The sequence below is a fragment of the Papaver somniferum genome, chromosome 4 (genome assembly GCF_003573695.1).
Source record: "Papaver somniferum cultivar HN1 chromosome 4, ASM357369v1, whole genome shotgun sequence".
NCBI classification, from domain to species: Eukaryota; Viridiplantae; Streptophyta; class Magnoliopsida; order Ranunculales; family Papaveraceae; genus Papaver; species Papaver somniferum.
The window spans coordinates 36,758,293-36,772,498 of record NC_039361.1 but is presented as its reverse complement, the minus strand read 5'-3'; positions in this window follow the sequence as shown (position 1 = coordinate 36,772,498).

Genomic DNA, 14,206 nt, shown 5'->3' with positions numbered 1-14,206 from the left:
TTATTGATCAACCTTTGAATATTCTTACAAGAAAAGATAAAGAAATCAAGAATGATCTATGCTCTAGACTTTCTCTCTCCTATTTACTTGTTTCTTACTCAAAAAAGATCTATCCCCTTTCTTTACAACTTGAATGACTATTTATAAGCAAATACATAGTGGGTGACAGATAATCTGTCCTTTATTTTCGGGTATGGTCTGCGACATTCTCGCAACCTTACAAATGTTAATTTCGCAAGCTCTCTAATTTTCGCAGGACTATCACATCTTTCTCGTGATCCTAGCTGACGTCGTTTATCGTATCATTTCTGAAATTGTTCTGCGACGCTGTTGTGCTGTGTCATTGATAATTTCGCTGAAACATTGTCATTGCGAGATTCTGATCCTACATCTTGCCTCTTCTCATATCTTCTCTGCAAAGTAGAGAATGATGTGAGATGCCGCATATGTTCATCTTTTCATATTCTGCATTTATCACACGTATTCTTTTTTCCATTTGTTTCTTGACACGGCTTCTGTAACCGCTGCTTTTCAACCGCTCACGTCTTTTCGTCTTAATGGTGTTTATTTCTTCGAGTAAAAAAAATCTCCTTTATATACTCTTCTTACTCTTCTTTCCACTTTTCTTTTTACTTTCTCTTTTATTTTTATTCTCTCATCTCTGCAACTCTGTTATTCTTCTGCAAGTTCTGCTGCTGTAATTTTTTCCTCCTTCAATCCTCTTACTTTTTATTCATTCCCATACTCTATATTCAAATATGGCTCCAAGTGGTCATAGATATGAGAAGAATTTACAAGATGTCCAAAAAGATCTTGCTGATAAAGGTTTCACACTCTCCATCATTCCTGGTGAAAATGCCAAATCAATTCTTTCTGTCAAACTTTTCTCTGATCAGTATTGTGATGATCAATCAATCATAATTTCTCTAGGTAAGATTCTCGCAGGTCTCCCTATTCCTCTTTATAACCCAGATCTTCCTTTATTTTATGAAATTCTCGCTCACTCGGGATTTTCGCGAGCTATCTTCCAACTGAGTGGGGACTGCATCCGTCTGATGCTAGAGTTCGCTAACTGTGGTGCTGGTAGAGGATCTCTGTACTCCAAAGAACTTAGGGATCCTAAATTCGCAATCTAGAGATAATTGCTGAGAAATACACAGTAGCGAATTTCTTTGAGAACTATGAACTTATCTCCATGAAGAAAGAGAATACTCGCTGGGGTATTCGCTTAAAAAGGAAAGATAACATTGATGAAGCCAAAATTCTCATGCAAGATATTGACTGGCATTCTGGTAAAAACACAACTCCTCGCAAATCCAAAGATGATAAATGGTGTGTTTTTCCTTTAATGCTAAAAGGACCCTACATTGCTGGGTCAAATGTTCTTCCTGCGAAACTCGCTGCTTATCAACCTTGGGTTTTCTCTTGGTCCGAGAAGGAGAAAGAGGTGTGTTTCTTCCCATTTAACTCACTTTATATTTCTTTATTGATTTTTATTATTCTGTTCGCTAACTCTTGCGACATTCCGCAGATCCAAAAACTGAAAGATAGTTATAACATGACTGGGAAAGCTAGTACTCTGTTAGCTCTTCGCTCATACACAGATGAGGTAAGAAATTTTCTCTTATGATTTTAAATTTTCTTCAATTTTCTCTTATTATTTTAAACAGTATACTGTTGCTTCCATGCTTCCATTTTTTATTTCTATCTGTGTGTGAAGATTATTGCTGAAGTAGAAGAATCTGCCAATGTTGCGAAGACTGGTGATAAAGGTAAAGGTGCTCTTCGCAGGGAAAAATCAACTGGTCCTCCTCCAAAGAAAAGGAAAGTTCGTTCTTCTTCTCCTTCAAATATTCCTCCTCACGAAAATTCCGAAAGTGACAAGGGTGATGAGGACAATGATGATCTTGCTGCAAGTGAAGATTCTCCACCTGAATCTTCTATGGCTAAGCTCTCTGGCCTCTTTTCTGATTCTCTACAAGGAATGGGAGATAGCCAATTCGCAAATACCTGCAAAGCTCTCACTACCCTTTGCGATGTCCCTTTATTGGATGGTGATAGCTCTCTTCGTGGAGTTTCTAGATTAGTGACTCCCGACTTCTTGCATTCTCTCAATAGTCTGGTATACTTTTATCCTTTTACTTCTTCATTGTTATAACTCAAAATTTCTTTCTATATTAATATTTTTTATATTTTCTCGCAGGCTGGAAAAGATTCTTTTGTTGTTGCCTCAGATCTAGAGAGAAGACGCGAAAATCTTGAAAAGAAGAATCTTCAATTTCGCAAAAAGAATGAAGAATTGGAAGTTAAAGGTCTTCGCGAGAAAAATAAACAATTAGAAATTGATTCTTCTTCGTATAAGAAAAAAATCTCTAGTCTTCAGCAAGCTAATAATCAGCTTTACGGTATGTTACTTTTCTCTTTTCCCTTTATTCATTCATTCTGTTGTTTTATCTTATTATTCTTTTTGCAGACATTTATGGTCTTTCTGATGAAGCTACCCTTCTTCGTTCATTTCCTAATGCCTTGGATAATGATACCCTTCTTGAGCGTCTTAACAATTCCTTAAATAGCTTCTCAAATGATAAAATTTCATCTCTTTCTCTAAATGAGCTTAGATCTAAATTTCGCCTCTTATAAATTGACCATAGATCTAGTTTAGTCTTAGCCAATCGATTTAAGCGTCTCCTTCTTGATTCTAAAGAGAAAACCAATGAGTTAAGAACCAAAATTAGCGGTCTCATAGATGATAAGGATCACATCTATGATCAAGGTGCCAAGGCTTTGGCGAAATTCCAAGAGGCTCTTCTTGAAGTTCAACTTGAACGAGATGAAGCTAACCGCAAGAACATCGAACTCTGATGAAATGGAAAATCAAATTCGTTCTCGTCTTCTTATAAGTAGTGAGGATGAATTTGTTTGGGCTGCGAAAATCTTAGATGATGCTAGAAAATATTTAGGTGTAAATGTTAGTCTCCAAGTTGAGCATACAGCCTTGATTAGAGATATGATTTCTGACAGAGAAGGTTACTAACTGCTCTTCTTTACTAATCTTTTGCTTCTTATGAATTCTTATCAAGTTAATAATTGATTGTCTTTTGCTCGCAGATTCTGAAAATAGATATCGTGAAAAGATTGAAGAACTCAAAGCTGAAAAGGAGGAACTCGCAAAGAATCTTTCTTCTTGCAACGACAAGTATTCTAGATTAAAGAATCAAATCAAAGTCACTGTTGCGAATTTTAAGAATGATGCTATGCATTTTCGCATTCAAACTTTCCAAATGGTTTGTGACGATCACAATATCCCATATTCTGATTATCCTTGTCTCTTGGAAGAAATCCCACAGAATACTCCCAGTTTGATTATCTCTGATAGCGAAGCTGACGATGAAGAATCTGATAGTGATGGAGGTTCTGATGGTGATGAAGATTCTGACGTAGACGAAGAAGGGAACAAGTCTGATGAAGATAATGAAGGATTAACTAAGAAGTAGTCTTTATTTCTTTCTTTGATTCTTTGTAATACTTATACATTTATTTCTTCTTTCTGTATATTTGTGTTTCTTTCATTTTGACCTGCATTCATTAAAACAATTCTTCTTTGCAATACAGTTAATCAATATAATCATTAACTCTTGAATCTTTGAGTAAATCTATCATATGGAGACAAATAACATTTTCTAATTTCATACATTCCCATACTTGCCTCTGTTATTTGAATCCAAATGAGAGATTTCATAAAAAAAATTCTTATTTTATGTCTCAATTTCGCGGTTAATTATGTATAGCTTCGAAATCTTATGCGAAGTGAATTTTGATTCTTTTCAAAATCTCATTCCTGTGTGGTCTTATTTTTCCTTCCTAATTAAAGGTCTTATTATGCCACCTCTTGTCATTGCGACAAAATCGCAGGACGTCCTTGCACTTTCATGCAAAAACCCATTGATCTTTCCTTAACTTTTTTTTTTGTATTATGGCCTCTTTAGGAATGTTGCGACAATATGACAGGCCTAAATATTCTTGCGAAAATGAATCCCCATGACATTGCCGTCTTGCGACAAAATCGCAGGACGTCTTCACACTTTCATGCGAAAACCCATTGATCTCGTCTTATCCTTTTCTTTTGTATTATTGCCTCTTCAGGATTTTTGCACAAATATGACAAGCCTTAATATCCTTGAAAATAAAAAGCCTCATGAAATTTGCGTCTTAAGACACTTATCAGCTCCCTAATGGAGGGTGTCGCCCTTATCTCCCCCCTGGTTGCCCCTTCAAGGAGGCGTACTTCTACCATACAAGGTTAGCTCCTCCCATCCAGTCTTAACAACAACCAGTTGTTTTCGCAGCCTCTTATCCCTTTTACCTATAGGGCTTATGGTTACGAGACTGCACCCTAAGTGGGGTTTTCTTCAGTCCGAGTGCAGTATAATCCAAGACTTGTCAAGAATGGCAAAGTACGCTTCAAACGTCTCTGGCACTGTTGACTCAACCGTGTACCTCGGCGCCTTGATCAGATCTGCACTCCTTGGGAAAGTCCTTATTACCTTAGTCTCCCAACCTAGGTCATATGCTTAAGCTGAGAATCCAAGGTGCCTCTCCCGGATGGGCTTCATTGACCCCAAATCTCCATGACTCAGGTTCCGGTGGCGGTGTAGCCTTTCCCTGAGCCATGCAACAGGTACCCCCTTATATGACGTACTTTAGGTCTTACATTTGCCTCTTGCGAAATTGTATTCGCGAACTAGGGTGTACGCCATAAAGGTTCGCCTCTTTCTCTTTTGTCATTTTCTCTGATTATTTCTGTAAAATTCATTATCTCTGCGAGAGTCTCGCAAATCATCATATTGTATCTGAATTTCGCAATCTCAATTTTGCCATTCAATCAAATGTATTTTTGAGAATTTTGCTTATTGCGAGAGTATCGCAACAACTTAATCATTCATACATTTCTTGTTTTTATTACCTTTGTCATCCTCTGCTTCTTTTTATTTTTTACTCTACTGCTTCCTTAGTAGTGGTATGTTCATCATTTTTATTCTGAGCTAGCATTAGTTTCGCAACATCTCTTCTCCTTTCCTTTCGATTGCATCCACCATCAACCTCTCACTTCTTTGTGTATCTTTGATTTTGTGTCGCCAGTTTTCCTTCTTGTTTTCTTCCTTCGCAAGATTCTATCTCAGTTTCGTAACACCTCTTTCCTTCAACCCAATCTCCCTTTATGATTCCTACACCACTGGGGTGAGGGAATTTGATGCACTGGTGGAAAGTTGAAGCTACACCTAGAATCCCATGTAGCCAAGGTCGACCAATTAACGCATTGTAGGGTGATTCTACATCAACGACACAGAATAAGATTTCAGAAGATATTCCCTTCAATGGAATTCGCATAGTAACCTCCCCTTTAGGCTTGTTAGCAGTACCATTAAAACCATATATCTTATATGTTGATGGTATAAGATCATCATCTCTTCCACCCATGGTTTTATAAGTATGATAAAATAAGATGTTCACAGAGCTTCCAGTATCGATTAGAATTCTATTATTGCCCATGAATCTTCAGCTTCATCATCCTCATCTTCTTTCGGTTTTGGATTAATTTCTAATTTTACTACCAATGGATTGTCATGCACCTCTTCTCCTTCGGGAATTTCTTCTGCGGTAAAAGAAATGATCTGTTTCTGCCATTCCTCTAGTGGCGAGATTTTCGCAATATTCATAATTTCTCTTCCATCATTATCTCTTGCGAACACTCTACTCAAAACATTATCATGAAAATCTTCAATTGTCTTATATATGAATGTACGATAGAGTGACAGAAATAGATTTTTTGCTTTTGCACCAACTTCTATGAAGAATGTTTCTTCTTTTTCATCGTATTCACTTTGTGATGCTGGTGGTGGTGGCAGTGGTTGAGATTGTGGATGCCCTACCAGAAAGTCGTTTAGTTTTCCTTGATCTATCATTCTCAAAATAATTCTTTTTACATTTCTCTGCAATCATTTGTTATGTCCATGAAAATGATGATAAGAACAAAACTCATGACTTCTGTGGTTTGGAGGTGGTTCCGTTCCCATGTTCCATGGTGTTGGTATATTCTCCATCAAGATTATAGCTTCCCATATCTTCTCCACACTTGCATTTAGAGGTGGCATCTTGATTTCTTCCCATACTACCTTGTGACCTCCTTGTCCTCTATTATAGTTTTGTCTTTGACCTCCATAAGTTTCTTGTGGTTGATCGAGTCTTTGAATCTTGTTATTTCCACCACGATTGTAGAAATTTCTTTCTCTTTCATACTCTTCTTGATCTCGGCTTCCCATAGCCACCAGTTTGTTGATTGTTACTTGTCACCTTCTCTTGTTGTACTTGCGAAGTATTCGCCACTGTGTTTATTAGCTTGGGTAATAAGCTTGCATTCGCTGTTTGTGAGCTGGTGTTCGCAACTGGATATGATTCCATTTCATTTTGCCTTTCCTCTAGAGCAATGTATTCTTCTTGAAGTTCTCGCAATTCAGTCATTGTGATCGTATTCTTGACTCTGAAAATTTGGACATACAATAGGTTTGTTGCAAACATAGCATTGATAAATGATAATATAAGATATCTCTCATCTACACGGCCAGCCATTTCGCTACACATAGTTCTCCATCTTTTAGTCAGGTGTTTCAAACTTTCGCCAATCCTTTGTTTTAATCCAAACACATCTTCTATACCAGGTCGCGAGGAATTATTACTTATATATGCCCCCAAGAATGTAGTCTGCAAATGATTGAAGGAGGTTATTGTGTTCTTTGGTAGACCTTCAAACCATTTTAACCCCTCCTGTTAAGCTGGATGCGAAATATTTGCACAATACGGCATCATGATTTTCCCATTGTAACATGCACCTCACATAGGCTTTAATGTGTTGAATTGCACAAGTTGTTCCATCAAAAATGCTGGTTAATGCGGGAAATTGCATTTCGGTGGTATTCCTCCTAATTGTACTTCCCTTGTAAATGGAGTTTTCGCAGCTTCTTCTATTGCTTCATCCAATTGTCTTCTCGCCTACTTCTCCTCTATTATTTAGCATTCCTCTCATTTCTTCTAATTCTTTCAAGATTTTTTTTTACACCTGAATCTTGATCCATTGGTCTCTTTAATTTCGCCTCTCTTCTTCGTTCATGTCTATCTCTCTCTCGCGAAATTTTGCATTTCTTCTTCATTATCCTCATCTCGTCTTCTTCTGCGATTCTCTTCCTCATCTCTATCTTGAATTCGCATATGATGATGCCTTTCATTTTCCCCTCCATGATTTTGTTCATTTCTTATCAATTCAATTGCTGTCTTTCAGCCATCCTCTTTACTCTATCATACTCCTCATTGAGATTACCGTTATTCCGGTTTTGTGTACGCCTTCTTTCTCGATTGTCGTGATTGTTCTGGCGAATTGTCTCCTGAAGCTCTTGTTCTTCCATTTCCGCTCTCAATCTTTTCACGTTCGCAGATTAAACGTGCTTGTTCAGCATAATGTCTTTCAATTTCTTCTTCAATTGTCTGTTGATTTCTTTGAGTTTCTCTCTCATGTAAAATTCTTCTTCCTTCCTCTCGATTTCGTTCGCCATCTTGGTCATTTTGTCCCTGATGTTGTCCGTTCTCTTGATTTCCACCATTTTTCCCATCATCAAAAGTTTCATTTTGTGGAACATAACGATCATCAGCTCTTTCTCTATTTTCGCGATATTCTTCATTAGGATTTGATATTTCTTTTTGAATATTGTTTCCAGCATTGATTGTGGGTGAGTTTCTCCTCATTTCTCTTCTAGTCGATCTTGAATATGATTTTGTAATACTTCTCGATCTTCTATTCTGTAGTCTTATATTCTCCATCCTTAATTCGTGATTTTTCCTTGTTAAATTTGCACGTTCTTCTGCCTCAGCTCTTCTTTCTTCATGTATTCTTCGTCTCAACGTTTCTAACACTCCAATTTCCTCATCTCCATGAATTATTCCTTTATCTGCTTCTTGATTTCTCTCTTCATGTCTGTAATTTATGTTTTGTTGCTCTTCTTCTACTTCTTCTGCCGAATTTGATTAGCAAGTGTGTATGCTCACCCTATCATAATCCGTATTCCTCCCTTGAACTAGTGTTTGTTGAATTGGTGGTTGAATTTTATTTTCTCTATTACTTCTCATTCTAGTAGATTCTCCCATTTCACTTCTTTCTTTTCCAGCAATTCTCTTGCTTCTTCTAACAGTAGTCGGTTGTTCGGATGTATTTCTTCTTCTAGCCATTTCTTCAACGTTAACAATATTGCAAGAAATTATGGAAAATTCTTAATCAATCACTCTAAATTTTCACAAATATCAATATCAATTTTCAGCTTTTTCTAGAATAATCTTCAATACCTTCCCTGTTTCTAGCGCCATCATGTAGTTGCAGGAAATCCTACACTACACCCCTCATATGATTTCATTATTAATCAACTCATTTTTAGGTTTACACTCTTAATTTTATAGATCAAACTTTGAATATTCTTACAAGAAAAGATAAAGAAATCAAGAATGATCTCTGCTCTAGACTTTCTCTCTCCTATTTACTTGTTTCTTACTCAAAAAAGATCTCTCCCCTTTCTTTACAACTTGAATGACTATTTATAAGGAAATACATAATGGGTGACATCTAATCTTTCCTTTATTTTCGGGTATGGTCTGCGACATTCTCGCAACCTTACAAATGATAATTTCGCAAGCTCTCTAATTTTCGCAGGACTATCACATCTTTCTCGTGATCCTATCTGACGTCGTTTATCGTATCATTTCTGAAATTGTTCTGTGACGCTGTTGTGCTGTGTCATTGATAATTTCGCTAAAACATTGTCATTGCGAGATTCTGATCCTACAGTGTCCAAATCGTGTTCGGTTTTTGGAATATCCTCTTCTTTGATTCGAAGTTGATGATAAGATGATCGCGTATCAATCTTCGAGAAAAACTGAGAATCCTTAAACTGATCAAACAAATCCTCGATCCTAGGTAAGGGGTACTTATTTTTTACTGTATATTCATTTAGTTTTCTATAATCGATGCACAATCTCAACTTGTTATCATACTTCTTCACAAAAAGGACTGGTGCACTCCAAGGTGATGTACTACCTCGAATAAAACCTTTAGATTCCAACTCGAGTAGTTGTTTGTCTAGTTCTTTCAACTCCGTTGGTTCCATTCGATAAGGATCCATTGAAATTGGCGAAGTACCTGGTTGAACTTCAATGGTGAAGTCCATTTCTCTTCTAGGGGCAATCCTGGTAATTCCTCGGGAAAAAAATCTTCAAACTCTTCTACCACATGGATACCAATAGTAGAAACGAAATCTTGCTGCTCGTCTTCTATCATCTCTAAGTGATAAAGAAAACCTCTAAAATAATTTTGTCGGAAATGTGTTTCCGACAAGATAAGGGGAGTCGTAAAACTACGAGTATCGCTGGAGGGATGGGTCATTACAAATGGTATCAGATCCGACGACGGGTCACCTGCTAAGGGTGAGATGGTACGCTGGACGGGGTTGTTCCAGGTGAAAAAGCGGGGGTCTAACAACCACACCCGATATTTCGCTTAAAAACCTGTATGGACTAACTCCAATATACTTTCAAGAGAATCAACTAGATAGTCAGACTCAATCTTAAGAAAAGTATATCGAAGAGTTATATCTCAAATTCTCAATTCAATCTGCAATCAAACAAATAAGAATTTGCGAGCCCGATTGAATAAGAGAAATAACTTGGACGGTATCAAAAACCAATATCAAAGTGTCAATCAATTTAATCAACAACCAAAGGTTGGATTTACAATTGGATGAACTTACACATAACCTGTGATATTTCAATTATATAAACAAATATAATGCGGAAAACAAATAACACAGACACCAAAAGTTTTGTTAACAAGGAAACCGCAAATGCAGAAAAACCCGGGACCTAGTCCAGATTTGAACACCACACTGTATTAAGCCGCTACATACACTAGCCTACTCCAAGTTAACTTCGGACTGGAATGTAGTTTGAACCCTAACCAATCTCACACTGACCTAGGCACAGTTGCGCTCCTTACGTCTCTGAATCCCAGCAAGAATCTACGCACTTGAATGCCTTAGCTGATCTCACCCTCAACTAAGAGTTGCTACGACCCAGAGTCGAACACTTGATGAAACAGTATGTATCACACAGAAAAGTCTATTGAATAGATAAATATGTCTCGGACAGATAAACCTATGAGTTTTGTTCCGTCTTTTGAATAATCAAGGTGAACAGGAACCAATTTATATACCGGAATAATATTCATGAAGAACAGCCTAATATTATCAATGACCTCACAATAATCTTAATCATATGGTAGCGAAACAAGATATTATGGGATCACAAACGATGAGACGAAGATGTTTGTGACTACTTTTTATCTTGCCTATCGGAGATTGAATCTCGAGCAAATCTTAGAGAAGATAGTACTCAATCACGATATGAACGGGCAAGATCAGAACGTGAAACTACAAAGAAAATAGTTGGGTCTGGCTTCACAATCCCAATGAAGTCTTCAAGTCGTTAACCTACATGGTTTTGGAAAAAACCTAAGGTTAAAGGAGAATCGACTCTAGTCGCAACTATTTGAAAAAACGGGGGTCTAACAACCTCACCCAATATTTCACTCAGCAATCTGTATGGACTAACTCCAAGAATCAACTAGACAGTCAGACTCAATCCTAAGAAAAAGTATATCAAAGAGTTATATGTCAATTTCTCAATTCAATCCGCCATCAAACAAATAGAAATTTGCGAGCCTGATTGAAATAAGAGAAATAACTTAAACGGTACCAAAGACCAATGTTCAAGGATCAATCAATTTCAATCAACAACCAAAAGTTGGATTTACCAATTAACTCAACGCACAACCTGTGATATTTCAATTATATAACAAAATATAATGCGGAAAAGAAATAACATAGACACCGGAAGTTTTCTTAACGAGGAAACCGCAAATGCAGAAAAACCCCGGGACCTAGTCCAGATTTGGACACCACACTGTATTAAGCCGCTACAGACACTATCTTACTCCAAGTTAACTTCGGGCTGGAATGTAGTTGAGCTCTAATAAATATCATACTGATCAAGGTACAGTAGCGCTCCTTACGTCTCTGAACCCCAATAGGATTCTACGCACTTGATTTCCTTAGCTGATCTCACCCACAACTAAGAGTTGCTACGATCCAAAGTCGAAGACTTGATAAACAAATCTGTATCATACAGAAAAGTCTATTGAATAGATATATCTGTCTCCCACAGAAATACCTACGAGATTTGTTCCGTCTTTTGACAAATCAAGGTGAACAGTAACCAATTGATAAACCAGACTTATATTCCCGAAGAACAGCCTAGTATTATCAATCACCTCACAATAATCTTAATCGATTAATGAAAAAATATATTGTGGAATCACAAACGATGAGATGAAGGTGTTTTTGATTACTTTTCAATCTTGCCTATCGGAGATAAAATCTCGAGCAAATCTTTAAGAAGATAGTACTCAATCACAATAGAAAACAGCAAGATCAGAACATTCAACTACAGAGAAAATAGTTGGGTCTGGCTTCACTCCCAATGAAGTCTTCAAGTCGTTAACCTACAGGGTTTCATGAAAAACCTAAGGTTAAAGGAGAATCGACTCTAGTTTATGCAACTAGTATCACACATGAGGTGTGGGGATTAGTTTTCCTAGTTGCTAGAGTTCTCCTTTATATAGATTTCAAATTAGGGTTTGCAATCTAAGTTACCTTGGTAACAAAGCATTCAATATTCACCGTTAGATGAAAACCTGATTAGATTCAAGATAATATCTTTCAACCGTTAGATCGAACTTAGCTTGTTATACACAAATGAAATGTACCTTCATTTAGGTTTGAGTAATTGTACCTAAACGTGTACACTTAGTCGGTTCAACAATAGTTAACCAATGGTTATCCATATGAACACTTACATATCAACCTTATTTATCTTTACCATAACTAGTTCAAATGACTCAAATGAACTAGTTAGAGAGTTGTTCAATTGCTTAGATCTCATAGAAGTATACAAGACACAATTGAAGCAAAATCGATTTTGATTCACTCGAATCAATTCATGAACATCATAGCCAGGTTTGCGAAAGATTGCATTCCTTATTATATAAATGGTTTAGTTCATGAACAAACCGATTTTAGAAAGTAACCTACTTAAGTATGCAAACGGGTACGCATACCTAAGTAGCCGGACCGAGTATGGTTACGCCAGTACGCGTACGGGTACGCATATCAATTCATACTTCCAAACTCCAGCAGAAATTCACGGAACCCAAACTTCCGCTAGTACGCGTACGGGTACGCATACATAGGTTCCGGACTTCCAACAACCAACCAGTACGCGTACGGCTACGCATACTTAGGTTCCCGGTTTTGGATTTTTACACAAATGTGAATACACACTATGTTTATATCCAAACATGGTTACTTGTTCTAAACTCTCATTTCAATCATTCAAACTTTTTTAGAGGATGACAATAGTTGTTATCCATAAACTATTAGCATCAAAGCGATTTTCAAGTTATTGAAATAATCAATATGGATTTCGTCAAGAGTAAAAATGAACTTGGTTAAACTGAAAGCTTACCAACACATATTTCGAGAAATAGATAAGTGAGTTAAACTCAGCTCGAAATAACAAATGCGTATAATTGAAGTCTATATAGCAATACGACTTTTGTCTCAAATAGGATATAGAATAGATAAACTTTCGAGTGATAGATAAGTCCAAGTCTCCATATACCTTTTGTTGATGAAGTTCCACAAGTTCCCTTGAGTAGTTCTTCGTCTTCATTCTATGAACGTCGTGGAGTCTAAAGCTCAACTACACTTATTATCCTAATCTGAGACTTAGTTATAAGTAGACTAGAAACCAAGACTTATAGTTTTGGCAACTAAACTTGACAAACAAGCTTGAGATAGCAACGCTTGCGAGTTCGACCGAGCAGTGCTCTAATAATCTCCTTATTTGTCAATTTTAATGATAAAACTATCAATACATATGGAATACAAAATAAATAAACTTTGTAGATTCTCATCCAAATGCTTGATCTCCTTGGTTCTTCAACATTACTCGAAATCTTCGTCACTTCCAAGTACTCCAGTAATTCAAAATGTGTTCAACTCAGCATCATCGTTGTTGTTGAAGATCCGTAGCTATAACAATGAGAAAATAGTAGCTCTCAATCATTGTTATAGAGTGTCATAGTATTATTACACAACATCAAAGTTCAATTGTATCATAACTTCGACAACAATACTATGGTGATATGTATCACTCCCCCTTAGTCAATACTTCATCTCACATGAAAACCACTCCCCCTTACATAATGATCTGTATACCATATGTATTTGTAGTGTGAACTACACATTAATTCTCCCCCTTTTTGTCAATAAAATTGGCAAAGGTACGAAAATTAGTGGGATCCTAATGAAATTTCCATAGAGACACTTCATGACCAAAAGAGAAGCACATATCAACTTGTTTAGATGCAATCATATAGCCGAAACTAAATGCATTCATCAACGAGTTTATAAAGATAAAAGATAACCCCTATAATATTCCACTGCCGCACTCTCCACAAAGATTTGGCAATTAAGCACAAGCTCAATTAAGAACTCTCCCCCATAAAATGTCATTCCAAAAGGAACAACAAGAGCGACCTTACTTTTACAAAGGATTTAAAAGATACCTAATAGAACTGTTTTCTAAAACAAAACTAGTGACAAAACCCCTAGGTGAACAAACTAGTGATAAGAAAAAACCGGTCATATTATTTTTAACAAATAAAAACCGTTTCAAACAAAACTGGGACAAAAACCCCAATTCAAATAAAATTTTTAAAATTTAGTTTGTATTTGATTTCTAAATTCCAAAACTGACCTTCCGTATATAAAAACATTTTTCAAAGGAAAGTTTGGCGAAAGAAAACAGTAAAAACAATATTTGTTCTCTCTGAATCCAAACAAATCAGATACTAGTCTAATTACGATTCTTCTTTCCTAGTTTTCTTCGTTTTTTTCAGTTCCATATCTCGTTTAAATTCAAAGATTCGTCATCGTCTTCTCCCAATTTCAATTCAAAGATTTAGATAGCAATTTTAGGTTTGATTAAAGAACCA